Source organism: Triticum aestivum, chromosome 2B, assembly GCF_018294505.1.
Source record: "Triticum aestivum cultivar Chinese Spring chromosome 2B, IWGSC CS RefSeq v2.1, whole genome shotgun sequence".
Classification (NCBI taxonomy): domain Eukaryota; kingdom Viridiplantae; phylum Streptophyta; class Magnoliopsida; order Poales; family Poaceae; genus Triticum; species Triticum aestivum.
The window spans coordinates 716,111,326-716,123,039 of NC_057798.1; positions in this window are offsets into that span (position 1 = coordinate 716,111,326).

The window sequence follows — 11,714 nt, forward strand, 5'->3', positions numbered from 1 at the left end:
TCTTCTTTTTATTTTTTATTTTTTTTCTGTTTCCTTTATTCTGTTTATTATTTTGTTTTCAAGTTTATTTTCAAAAACAAAAATCAGAATTTCAATTTTTTCCTGTTTTCAGATTTTGTTCACAAATTCAAAATATGCTTCCATTTTACAAAATTTGTTCACAAATTCAAAAAAGGTTTCTTCTTTCAAATTTTTGTTCCGAATTTTTAGAAAATGTTCCTGTTTTTTCAAAATTTGTTTGAATTATTTTTGTTCATTTTTTGTGAAATTTGAAAGTAATGGCATGTATTTCAAAAAACGCCTGTTTTCAAAAATTGTTCACAAATTTCAAAAAATGTTCTTCTTTTTCAAATTTTTGTTCATGTATTAAAAAATGTTCACATTTCAAATTTGTTTGGGATTTTCAAAATTGTTCTTCATTTTACAATTTATTCTAAAAATTCAAAGTTTGTTCGTTATTTTAGAAATTGTTCTCCATTTTAAAATTTGTTTGGATTTTTAGAAAAGCACGAATGATTTGTTTGGATTATTCAAAATTGTTCTCTATTTCTAATTATGTTCTCAAGATTCAAAAAATGTTCATGCTTTACAGAACTGTTCTTGCTTCCAAATTTCTTCGGGAATTTTCAAAATTGTTCTCTGTTTCAAAATTTGTTCTCAAGATTCAAAAAATGTTCGTGCTTTAAAAAAGTGCTCGTGCTTCCAAATTTGTTCTCAAGCTTCAAAAATCATTCGTGCTTTAAAAAACTGTTCTCAAATTCCAAATATGTTCATGTTTTCAAAAAAATTTAGGGAAATTTCGAAAATGTTTGTTTTTCTAAGTATATTGACATTTGTGAAAATGAGAACATAATTTGTTTGGGTAGCTTCATAAAATGTTTGTTTTGGAAAAAATGTTTGTTTATTCAACAAATGTTTCTGCTTTCATAATTTGTTCACAAATTCAACAAAATTCATGTGTTCATAATTTGTTCGCAAATTTATAAAATGTTCAGGAAATTTTCATAAAATAGTCGTGTTTCAAACAAATGTTCATAATTGTAGGGTGTTTTTCGAAACTTTCCTGTTTTTAGAAAATGTTCGCATATTGAAAAAGTTGTTCATAGTTTGAAAAATGTTCTCGTTTTCAATATTGTTCCTTTTTTTACAATTTTTTTTGAGTTATGAAAAGTTTGTTAGCAAATTTTGAAAATGTTTGTTTTTCTAAATATATTGACGTTTGTGAAAAAGGAAACAACCTTTAAATTTTTTAAAAGTTTATTTTTTTCTCCACCTATAGTTTATATAAATTGAGCTATCATTTTTAGGCAAACAAGTCTATGAACACAGTGGCTAACGACATGGCTCAGTCACTGGAAGCTATGGATTCTATCCTATACACACACACGTTTTGGCTAATTTTTTAGCAAGCTGCTGTCTAAATTTTGCCGTTGCCCTGCGTTTCTTTACGTAGTGTGTTGCAGTTATACCACTAGGGTCAGCCGGTCGTACTGGCTAGGTGTGCCGTCCTCTATACCACAAGGCGTGAGTTCGAGACACCTTTTTTGTTGATTTTTCACAGCGCCTACCGTAAAATGGGCCGGCCCAAGTCACTTGTCCCCCTGTGCGAACCATCGACAGTTTGCCGCAAAATGCGGCAAATAGGAGGTCCCCGATAGCGATGCAAGTTGAAACGTGGAAGCGCTGGCGTACAATGTACATGTACTATACGAGATTTGTTTTGAGACAAAAAAAGCAACTAGGACTACGTGCGTGCATAGAAGCAGTTTGGTTGGGTCAAGTTTGGTCTATTTTCTGCTGGAAGATGCATGAAGGAAGATTTGTGCAATTTGCATGGAAGTTTTTTCTGGGTCAGTTTGCTAAGATGGCTTGGAGCACGTGGACAGGCTGCGGACACGCGTGGATAAGTGCGTAATACAGGATCATGCATACACATGGTGTCTAAGACATGCACGTATGTGCGGACGGGCACGACGCAGGGTGGAGCATTGTTGCAGCCTGAATAGTTCGACTGGGTCGGATTTGACAGTCTGACGGGATCGACGCAAGTCAGTTGATACAGAAGACGGTGATGGGATCGGCGACAACGACATAGAAGCATGATGTTGACAGCAACCGACTTCTGGGGCGAGGAAACACGTGACGCAGGCCCCTAGGGCTTGTGTGGCTTCGACAAGACTATGGCGTGGGGTTGATTCAAGATGGCGTGCGCATGTGAGCTTGAAGTCGACGGGACGCGAGGGTGGACTGATCATCTACCATGGAGTCATGTTGAAGGTGGAGCTGGATTGAGGGGCTACGGTGTAAGGATCCTGAGAATCGAAGCCTATTCAGCGAGAAAAAGCGAGGGACGCGTAGTTCGGACTGGAGCCCAATGGTCTGATGAAAGCGTGAAACTCGTCATCGGTCGGTGATGATCGATGGTACTCTGCAGTGGGATTGAGTGGTGTGGTTTTGCGACCCTTGAGACTCGACTAGGACAGCGGAGGCTCGACGCAGTAATAGCGACGAGGCGTGCGGTACACACGGTGCATGGAGGCGGACCAGGGCTCTGGTGGTCATACATGTGGTGAGACAACTGCGAATTTGACTCGGGATGCATGGAGAAGCAACAGCAAAGAGTGACGGGGAAAAGGAAGATTTGTGCAGTTTGCATGGAAGTTTTTTCTGGGTCAGTTTGCTGAGATGGCTTGGAACACGTGGACAGGCTGCGGACACGCGTGGATAAGTGCGTAATACAGGATCATGCATACACATGGCGTCTAAGACATGCACGTATGTGCGGACGGGCACGACGCAGGGTGGAGCATTGTTGCAGCCTGAATAGTTCGGCTGGGTCGGATTTGACAGTCTGACGGGATCGACGCAAGTCAGTTGATACAGAAGACGGTGGTGGGATCGGCGACAACGACATAGGAGCATGATGCAAGTGGGACTTCTGGGGCGAATTTGACTCGGGATGACTACAAGCAACGGTGAAATTCTTTCAAGTTTCAGACAGACGGTCAAGAAAGGAGCGGTGATGTTGAGTTCAGGTAACTCTTATGTGTGACACCCAATATATGAGTTGCTCACTTTCACGTAGGTCAGTGATCAGTGTGTGATGGCGTTGGACTAATACTCTGAAAGTTGGGAGCACAAACTAGAGTAAGGGGACTTAATTTTGCTCGAGTGTTGATTGTGGTCAAGAAAAGGAGGGACTACAAGATGCAAGTGGAGTCACATGGAGTCTTTGGAGTAGCAGCAGTGCTCATGGGATAAGCTCAAGTCCAATGTACATGGAAGTTTGACGCATGAACGAATTCAAGGTGGTGGAGAATATTCGCCAAGGTGGAGTTTGTTAGAGTTGTGTCGAATATTGTGTACACGGCAGGTTACAGTTGGACTCTGAGTAGTATTGTGTTTACATAGGATATGTAGTCGTGTCCAAGTAGGACACTTGTATCCTAGGCCTCTCATATATAGCGGGGGTAGACACACGATGTAACCTATGCCAACATAATAGCACCGGAACGCAGAGGAAGCCGGCGGCATGTGCCGGTGTCCAGGGCGACCGGGTGCAGTATTGTAGCGGTGTAATGGGGAGGAGCGCCCATAGTCAGGCCCTGGGGATGTAGCCATATCGGTGAACCTCGTTAACAAATCTCGGTGTCATGCTCGTGTAATTGCTTGGTCCTCGGATGATCGATGGTATGCCTCGGATTTATTCTAACAATAACACAACGCACACTACTACACACAAAGAAAATCATGAAAACCTGCAAGTAATGTCGAAGCCCGCTGCACAACGACACCAAGAACAGGGGAACAGGGAAGCCTCTAGGATCAGACATTGGCCCGCAAGCACCGAGAGTAGCCGTAACTTTGGATTGGGACCACGAACACCTGTCTTCCAACGCCAAAGAGGAACCCTTTCCTCTCGCCTAGGCTCGAAGGCACCAGACTGTCGGGTCGTTGGGCGCTCACCCGAGAGCTTGAGCAGGTGTCGGCCCAGACCCAGAGCAGACATAGCTCACGGTCCTCGCCGCGCCGTAGGCACACCCACTAGCTGCACTACCACCTTCCTTGGCCAACCGAGAGCAGAAGGAAAGCCGTTGGGAGGATCGCCGAAGAAGAAAGCTGCAAAGACCCAGGGCCGAAGCTTGGAACAAGCCTCTGCTTGGACTCGAAGCCGCCGGGCGCTCTCCTACCTCAGCGCCACTCACCCGAAGAACCATACCACCTAAGGTGGCGCCTCCAAGAAGGGAACGACGCGCAAGGCGCCGCCGCCGCCCAACCCGAGACATGTTTTGGGCTTTCACCCGGGATCTTGGACAAGGGATGGATAGAGGAGTCCTCAGCGGTGCCTCTAAGAAGAAAGGCGATGCACGCGCCGTCTCCGCCGTGGTCAAAGAACCGGCCAAGGGTTTCCCCCGGACTCGATCTATGCCACCAACACCCCGCCAGCACCGGAACTGGCAGCCAAAGCTGCCGGGAGGATACAACCAGAGGGGAGGAGAGTGAGCAGAGGAGGAGAAACAAAAAGATCTGACCTTTAGATCTGGAACGGAAGAGACCGCGCCACGACCACCACCCGCCGGCTCCGCGCTGCCCGAGCAGCCGAGGAGGCCGGCCACCACATCCCGCGAGCGCTGCCTGGCGCGGAGGCTGCGCCGCCTCGCCGGTTGAGGCCGCCGCCCTCGAGTCCGGGATCCTCGCGAGGGGAGCGAAGCGACGAGAGGCCTCGCCGCCACCTTCATCGCCGGCCACCGAGGCTTGCCTGGCGTCCCTCAGGTGGCGGCAAGGGGAGGAGAGGCTGGAGGGGGTTGCGGCGCCGGAGGGAAACCCTAGTCGCCCCCGGGTCGTCCGAGGAGGACGACACGGGAGCCGGGAGGAGGGGAGGACTCTATGATGTCACTGTTTCTTCCGCCGCCGCCTTCGTCTCGGTGCCGGGCCTGGACGCCATGGTCGATTGGAATCTGAGCTACTGTGTGTCTTGTCCATTCGCCCCCGGATTGATCTGCCAGAGAGGTAGATGAGGAGGTATAATCGCGGCGGCTGGCGTGAATATTGTTTTTTGAAATGGAACACATGATTCCATATTAGGCTACTCGCTCAGCGAAATCACCGGCCACCAAGACATGTACATCGACTGGTACGCACTCCAAATTAAGAGCTAGCTTCACGAGTGCATAGTATCATAAAGTAGTATTATAGATAAACATATTTATTGTCATGCATGACACAAAGTAGTATATGATACTATCTACCTATGTTACTGTAACCCTCTTTTTTTTTTAATTGTATGCCACATAAACATTTTTGCGAGTCCTAAATGCATGTTACCAGTTATGTTATCCCCACTCTGGCCAGCCTTACCATCCTCTGACTGCACCAGTCGCATCACGAACGACAAACCCCCATCCACCGCTAGCAGTCTGTGCGTTGAAAGCCCCATCAGTATTAACTTTAAGCCTGTCAACCACAGGTCGCAGCCACCTCGTCCTGACTGGCATAACCTTGTGTTGAATCCCACGCAGCCTGACGCATCCCAATTGGGATCGCTTTCTCCCCAGCATTTATTTTATTCCTCCTATGCCACCACTTCCACAACATGCATGCAACGAGCACTTTCTTTGGTTCTTCAATACTCCTATTTCTCAACACATGCACAGCAGAGAGCAGACTTTGCATTATCACACACACACACACATCTGCAGCCTCACGTCCTCCAGATCTAGCTGCCGCCAAAGCTGCTTCACCTCTTTACATTTCAAAAATAGATGCGCACCATCTTCGTTTAATCTCCGGCAACACACACAAAGTTTCTCTCAATCCATTCCCCTACGACTAATATTCACTTTCAGCAGCAGACTATTATGAGTAAATCTCTACATGAACTGCTTAACTTTAGGCTGATAGGGGTACTCCAAATTTCATGTCAAATTTTAACATGCTCCCTCTGACCCCCTCTTTTTACATGTGAGGTAAGAAAGTAAGAGTTAATCAGACCACTAATTAATGAGATCAATGCTCAGATCTATTAAGAATGAGCATGTTAAAACTGCTCGAATTTCATTCCATTGGAACTCACCTTGATCACTGGTAGAAGAGGAAACTGGCTCACCATCCCTCTCGGCAATGTATAGCTGGTACGCTGACTTGACTGAGAACAACCCCTTCCTATCATAGTGCCAGCCATAAAAGTCCTCAAAGTCTTCCCGGATGGGTGTTGCCAAAATAATCTGAGCATCCTCCTCCCAGAAAATATCCCTGACCTACGTCTCATCCCACATCATGGTATAGGATCGATTAATTCCAACTTCCAAGACTTTCGTGAGAATGCACTGTCCCCTCAGAGTACATGGCCGACGCGACTCGTCTCTTGCGAGTCAAGGATCCTGCCATATGTTTACATTAGACCCATCACCAAATCTGTAAATGAGCACTTTTTTATAGTACCTCAACCCCTCTAAGTATACTTCTCCAAGTATAAGAATTACCAGGTTTACTTTCGGCCTCAAGGATGGAAGATGTTGGAAAGTACTTCGCCTTCAGTACATGAGCACAAAGAGAATCTGGTTCAATGAGACCGGCGTGGATTTGGTCTAGGAACTGACGGAGGGTTTGGGGAAGAACATTTTTTTAGACAGTTTGGGGAAGAACTTTGCTCGGAGCGTCAAGGAGCGCCCTATATGGGCCGCCCACCCTTCGACCATAGCGAGCTTTCCGCCCGTAAGCACTTGGGCCAAGGCCTCCCATTCTTTCCACCCCTAAAAAAACTGCCATTCCTTCGAAAGTGGATGAGGACGAGAGCTGGGAGCAACTAATTAACGAGCGCTCCTTCGGGAGCCTCGCAACGGTCAGCGCCACTTGTCGCGCTCACAGCCATTCGCCACGTGTCGCGCTCTGGACGCTCCCTTCGAATTTTTTTTTTATTTTTACGCACGCGTTTTCGGCTTTTTAAAAGGTTTTTTTTCCGGGTTTTTTTACGTTTTGGTTTTTTACCGGTCTTCCCTAGCTTTTTGACCAAAAAAAAGATTTGAAAAAAAAATTGCGCAAAAAAAATGCATTTTTCTCCGTGAGAGTCACAATATTGTTTTCACGAGAGGCACGGTTGTGCTTTCGCGAGAGGCACGACCGTGCCTCTTGGAAACGGAAAAGAAAACGTGTTTTTTGTTTTTTCCTTTCGCGAGAGGCACGGTTTTGCTTCCGCCAGAGGCACGGTTGTGTTTTCGCGAGAGGAACGGGCGTGCCTCTTTCGAAAAGGGAAAAAAATGTGTTTTCTGTTTTTTTTTATTTCGCGAGAGGCATGGTTTTGCTTCCGCCAGAGGCACGGTTGTGCTTTCGCGAGAGGAGGGCGTGCCTCTTTCGAAAAGGGAAAAACACTTTTTCTATTTTTTTATTTTTTGCGAGAGGCACGGTGAAAGAACATGCGGTGCCCCCATGTTTGGTTTTGGTAATTGATGACAATCTCTATGGACTAATGGTTGTCTTGAGTTATATTTGAAGGATTTGTCCATAGGCTTTTCTTGAAGTCCATGTGTTGGTTTCAAGGAGTTTATGAGTTGACCAAGGTGCTATTAAGGAATTATCCAAAGATTGGTCATATGCGAGTGTTGAGCTTATTGCAAGCATGTCTTGAAGAACAAGGTTGTGTGATCATTCATGTTTACCTTAAATACATCATCCAAATGAAGAGAGTTGCAAAGATTCAAGGTTGATCAAGACTAAGTCAATAGTGAATCAAGTTGATCAACTCATAAAGCGTAGAAGATGTACCGAGAGGGATCAAGTGATCCCATGGTATGGTAAGCTTTGTCCAGTGCATTTTGTGTACTAACCCATGGTCTATGTGAGAGTTCTATGTGGGGTTAGGTACGTATCCATGGGCTTGCATCAAGAGGAAGATATCATACAACCCATGGAAAGGATGAAATCAAGTGGTGATCATCATCAAGATTGCCGTGTGCAAGTTCAAGTGGAGCATCACGAAGAGATCAAGTGCTTGAATCTTGCCATCCATAGTGGTGTCAATGGACTTGTGAAGATGAGCCGAAGAGTGGCTCACCCATAGTGGACTATGGGGGAGCAATCATCTAGTCTTCATCGAGCCAACGCAATCAAGAAAGGTGGTCCAACTTGAGGGAGTCAAGATCGTCATCATCTAGCTCAAGTGGACCATGTGCAAGGCAAAGGTTTTCCCTTGATAGGTTTTCTATTTTACCGGTCTTGTGGTGGTAGTTGGGAGACCGAGTTATAGGATTGTTTGCCGTACTATCAAGGGGGGCTCTCAAGTTGGTAGCTTGATCGTATCGTTAGTAAAGAGCTCAAACCATTGCATCCTTGCATCATGTTTCTTGGTTCTTGTTTGGTTATCTTTGTGAGTCTTAGAGGTTATGGTCATCTTGATGACAAGCTTGAGTTCATCGAAAACGGAGTTTGCATGCGTCTTCTATGATGTTTTCGGTGTTGGAGGTTTTATCGGTCTTGTCCGATGAAGGGTTCTCACCATTTTCTTATGTGACTTTTCTCATTTGCTTATTCTTGATATTTTTATCAATATTGTGTTAGCCCATGTCGTTAGCTTTCCAACAAACCTGGTTTCGTTGAATTCGGAGTCCGTTTGCAAAAGTTGTGGCTGTTTTGGTAAAGGCTGCAGCGGTACTACCGCGACTAGAGCGGATGTAATTTTTTACTACCACTCTAGAGCGGTACTACCGCGTCTCCTGAGTGGTAGTACCGCTCCAGAGCAGTACTACTGTGGCTCCTAAGCGGTAGTACCGCTCCGGACCAAAAACTCGTGTTTTCTCTCTCGTTGGGCTGTTTTGACCGTGCTAAGCGGTAGTACCGCTCCTCCAAGCGGTAGTACCGCTTGTGCACGACCTAAGCACATAAAGGTTGGATTCGGGAGGTCCTAAAAAAGGGGGTCTTCTTCCCCAATGATCCTTATCCTTTGAGCTCGTGTTCTTCCCCCATTGTTGACCTTCTTCGAGCTTGCCAACTCTCAATCCCTCCAATGGTTCTTGCTAGTTCTTGAGGGAAAAGAGAGAGGAGATCTAGATCCATGTTTCCACCAATCACTTTCTTCTCTAGGTGAGGGGAACCCCTTGGATCTATATCTTGGAGTTCTTCGTGTTCTTCTTTCGTTCTTCCTCTCATTTTCCTCCCTAGCATTAGTTGCTTTGGTTGGATTTGGGAGAGAAGGACTTGGGCACTCCGTGTGCCCTTGCCATTGCATTTGGTGCATTGGTTTGAGTTCTCCACGTGATACGTGGAAGTTACAAGTTGAGAAGCTTATTACTCTTGGGTGCTTGCTGCCCTTGAGCTTGTTCCTCTTGGGTGCTTGGGCGCCCTAGACGGTTGGTGGTGTTCGGAGCTCAATGATCGTGGTGTAAAGCTCCGGGCAAGCGTCGGGGTCTCCAATTAGGTTGTGGAGATCGCCCCGAGCAATTTGACGGGTACCGGTGACCGCCCCCAAGGGTTGCCAAAGTGTACGGATCCGGTGACTGCCCCCAAGGGTTGCCATTTGTACGGGTTCGGTGACCGCCCTCAAGGGTCGCTTAGTGGAATCACGGCATCTTGCATTGTGCAAGGGCGTGAGGAGATTACGGTGGCCCTAGTGGCTTCTTGGGGAGCATTGTGCCTCCACACCGCTTCAAACGGAGATTAGCATCCGCAAGGGTGTGAACTTTGGGATACATCGTCGTCTCCGCGTGCCTCGGTTATCTCTTACCCAAGCCCTTTACTTATGCACTTTACTTTGTGATAGCCATATTGTTCTTTGTCATATATCTTGCTATCACATAGTTGCTTATATTGCTTAGCATAAGTTGTTGGTGCACATAGGTGAGCCTAGTTGTTTTAGGTTTTGTGCTTGACAAATTAACCGCTAGGTTTATTCCGCATTTGTTGAAGCCTAAACCGTAATTATTTTAAAACGCCTATTCAACCCCCCCTCTAGGCGACATCCACGATCTTTCAATTGGTATCAGAGCGTCGTCTCTCTTTAGTAGGCTTTACCGCCTAGAGAGTATAGATGTCGACTAGGGGATTAGGATTCTCTGACACTCTTAGTTTCAATGGCACAAATTTTGATGTTTGGGTAATTCGCATGCTTAATCTCTTTAGGGTCATGGACCCAAATTTAGAGCGAATTGTAGATATGGGTTTTTCTCCTCCAAAGGATCCCCAAAGATTATCTTTAGAGGATGAGAAAAACTCTTATCTCAATGCTCAAGCTTCTAATGTGCTTTTCGATGCTTTGAGCAATGTAGTTATATTTCAACTCATGCCGTTCCGAGATGCTCATGAGTTGTGGACGAAGCTTCAAGATAAATATGGTGTGTCCAAGATTTGTGGGGATGATTGTTCTCCCTCCACCTCCGGTCGTATAGTCTTCTCAACTTCTTCTACTTCACCTACATGTGGTTTGCCACAAGGTAATGATATGGTGAGTAGTGTTGGTCATTGCAATGATGATAGTATGCTTATTGTGGATGATCCTTCATCACTATATTATTGCAATGCTCCTTCTTTGGGCTTTAACACTTCGAGCACTCCAAATATTTCACATGCTTGTGTTGATAGTCCTTGCATATCATGTAGAAATTGCTTGACTAAATCTCATGATGATATGCTTGCTATGTCTTGTTGCCATGATAAAAATGCATCTATCTCCTCGAATTGTTGTGCTAACAATGTAGAGGAAACCCAACACTTCATGGAACAAGATGTGGTGTTTAATGGTGCCTCAGGGGATCCTACACCATCATCTATTACTTTTTGCCTTATGGCTAAGGCGTCAAAGGTATCTCCTACTTTGTACCCCAATATGTCTCTTGATGATGATGTTAATGCTAATGATGATGAGGATAATGATGAAGAGAATGATAATGTTGCCTCCTTAAAAACTAAGGGGAAACTGATTTTTAAAGCTCTTCATAAAAATAAAATTGCTTGTTCCAACTTCATGGAAATAATGTCCATTGCCATTGATGGCAAGAAATAAATTTAGGAGTTGGAATCTCATCTAGAGGAGCATGAGGTCACCATTGAGAAAATGGAAGCTCATGGGCGTGATTACGCAAATGAGATTGCAGAGCTATCTCAAGCTCTTGAACATGAACAAACCACCTCCGAATCTCTTGAGGAGACTTTTGCTCTAGAATTATCTAGAGTGAGGGAATCTCATGATAGAGCTCTTGAGGTGGCCAACGATTTCAAAACTAAAAATGCCAAGCTTGAAGTTTCTCATGCTAGACTCCTTGAGGATTTTGAGCACCTCGAAAATGGCTCAAGGGTCATCAAGGGTGAGCTCATCAAACTCACCGAGTCTCATGCCCAACTTGAAGCTTATTATTTAAAAGAGCTTGCCAATTTGCCTTCTCCTCTTGTTGTTAATGATGATGCTTGTGCTACTAATTCTATTACTTGTGAAGCATCCATTTTGAAGGAGAATGTTGAGCTACGGGCTCAACTTGAGGTGCTATCTAGAAATTATGGGAAATTGGAAGAAAGTCATGAAAAACTCTCAAGCTCTCATGATGATCTTCTAGTATCCCATAGTGTGCTAAAGATAGCTCATGAGGCCATGATTGCTAAGGTAACATCTAGTGAGCCTCATGTGGATACTAGCACTACTTCTAGTCAAAATAGTATATTGCCATGTGCTAGTCCTTGTAATTCATCTACTCACAATTTTGGTACATCTTGTGATGAATTGCTTTCCTTGC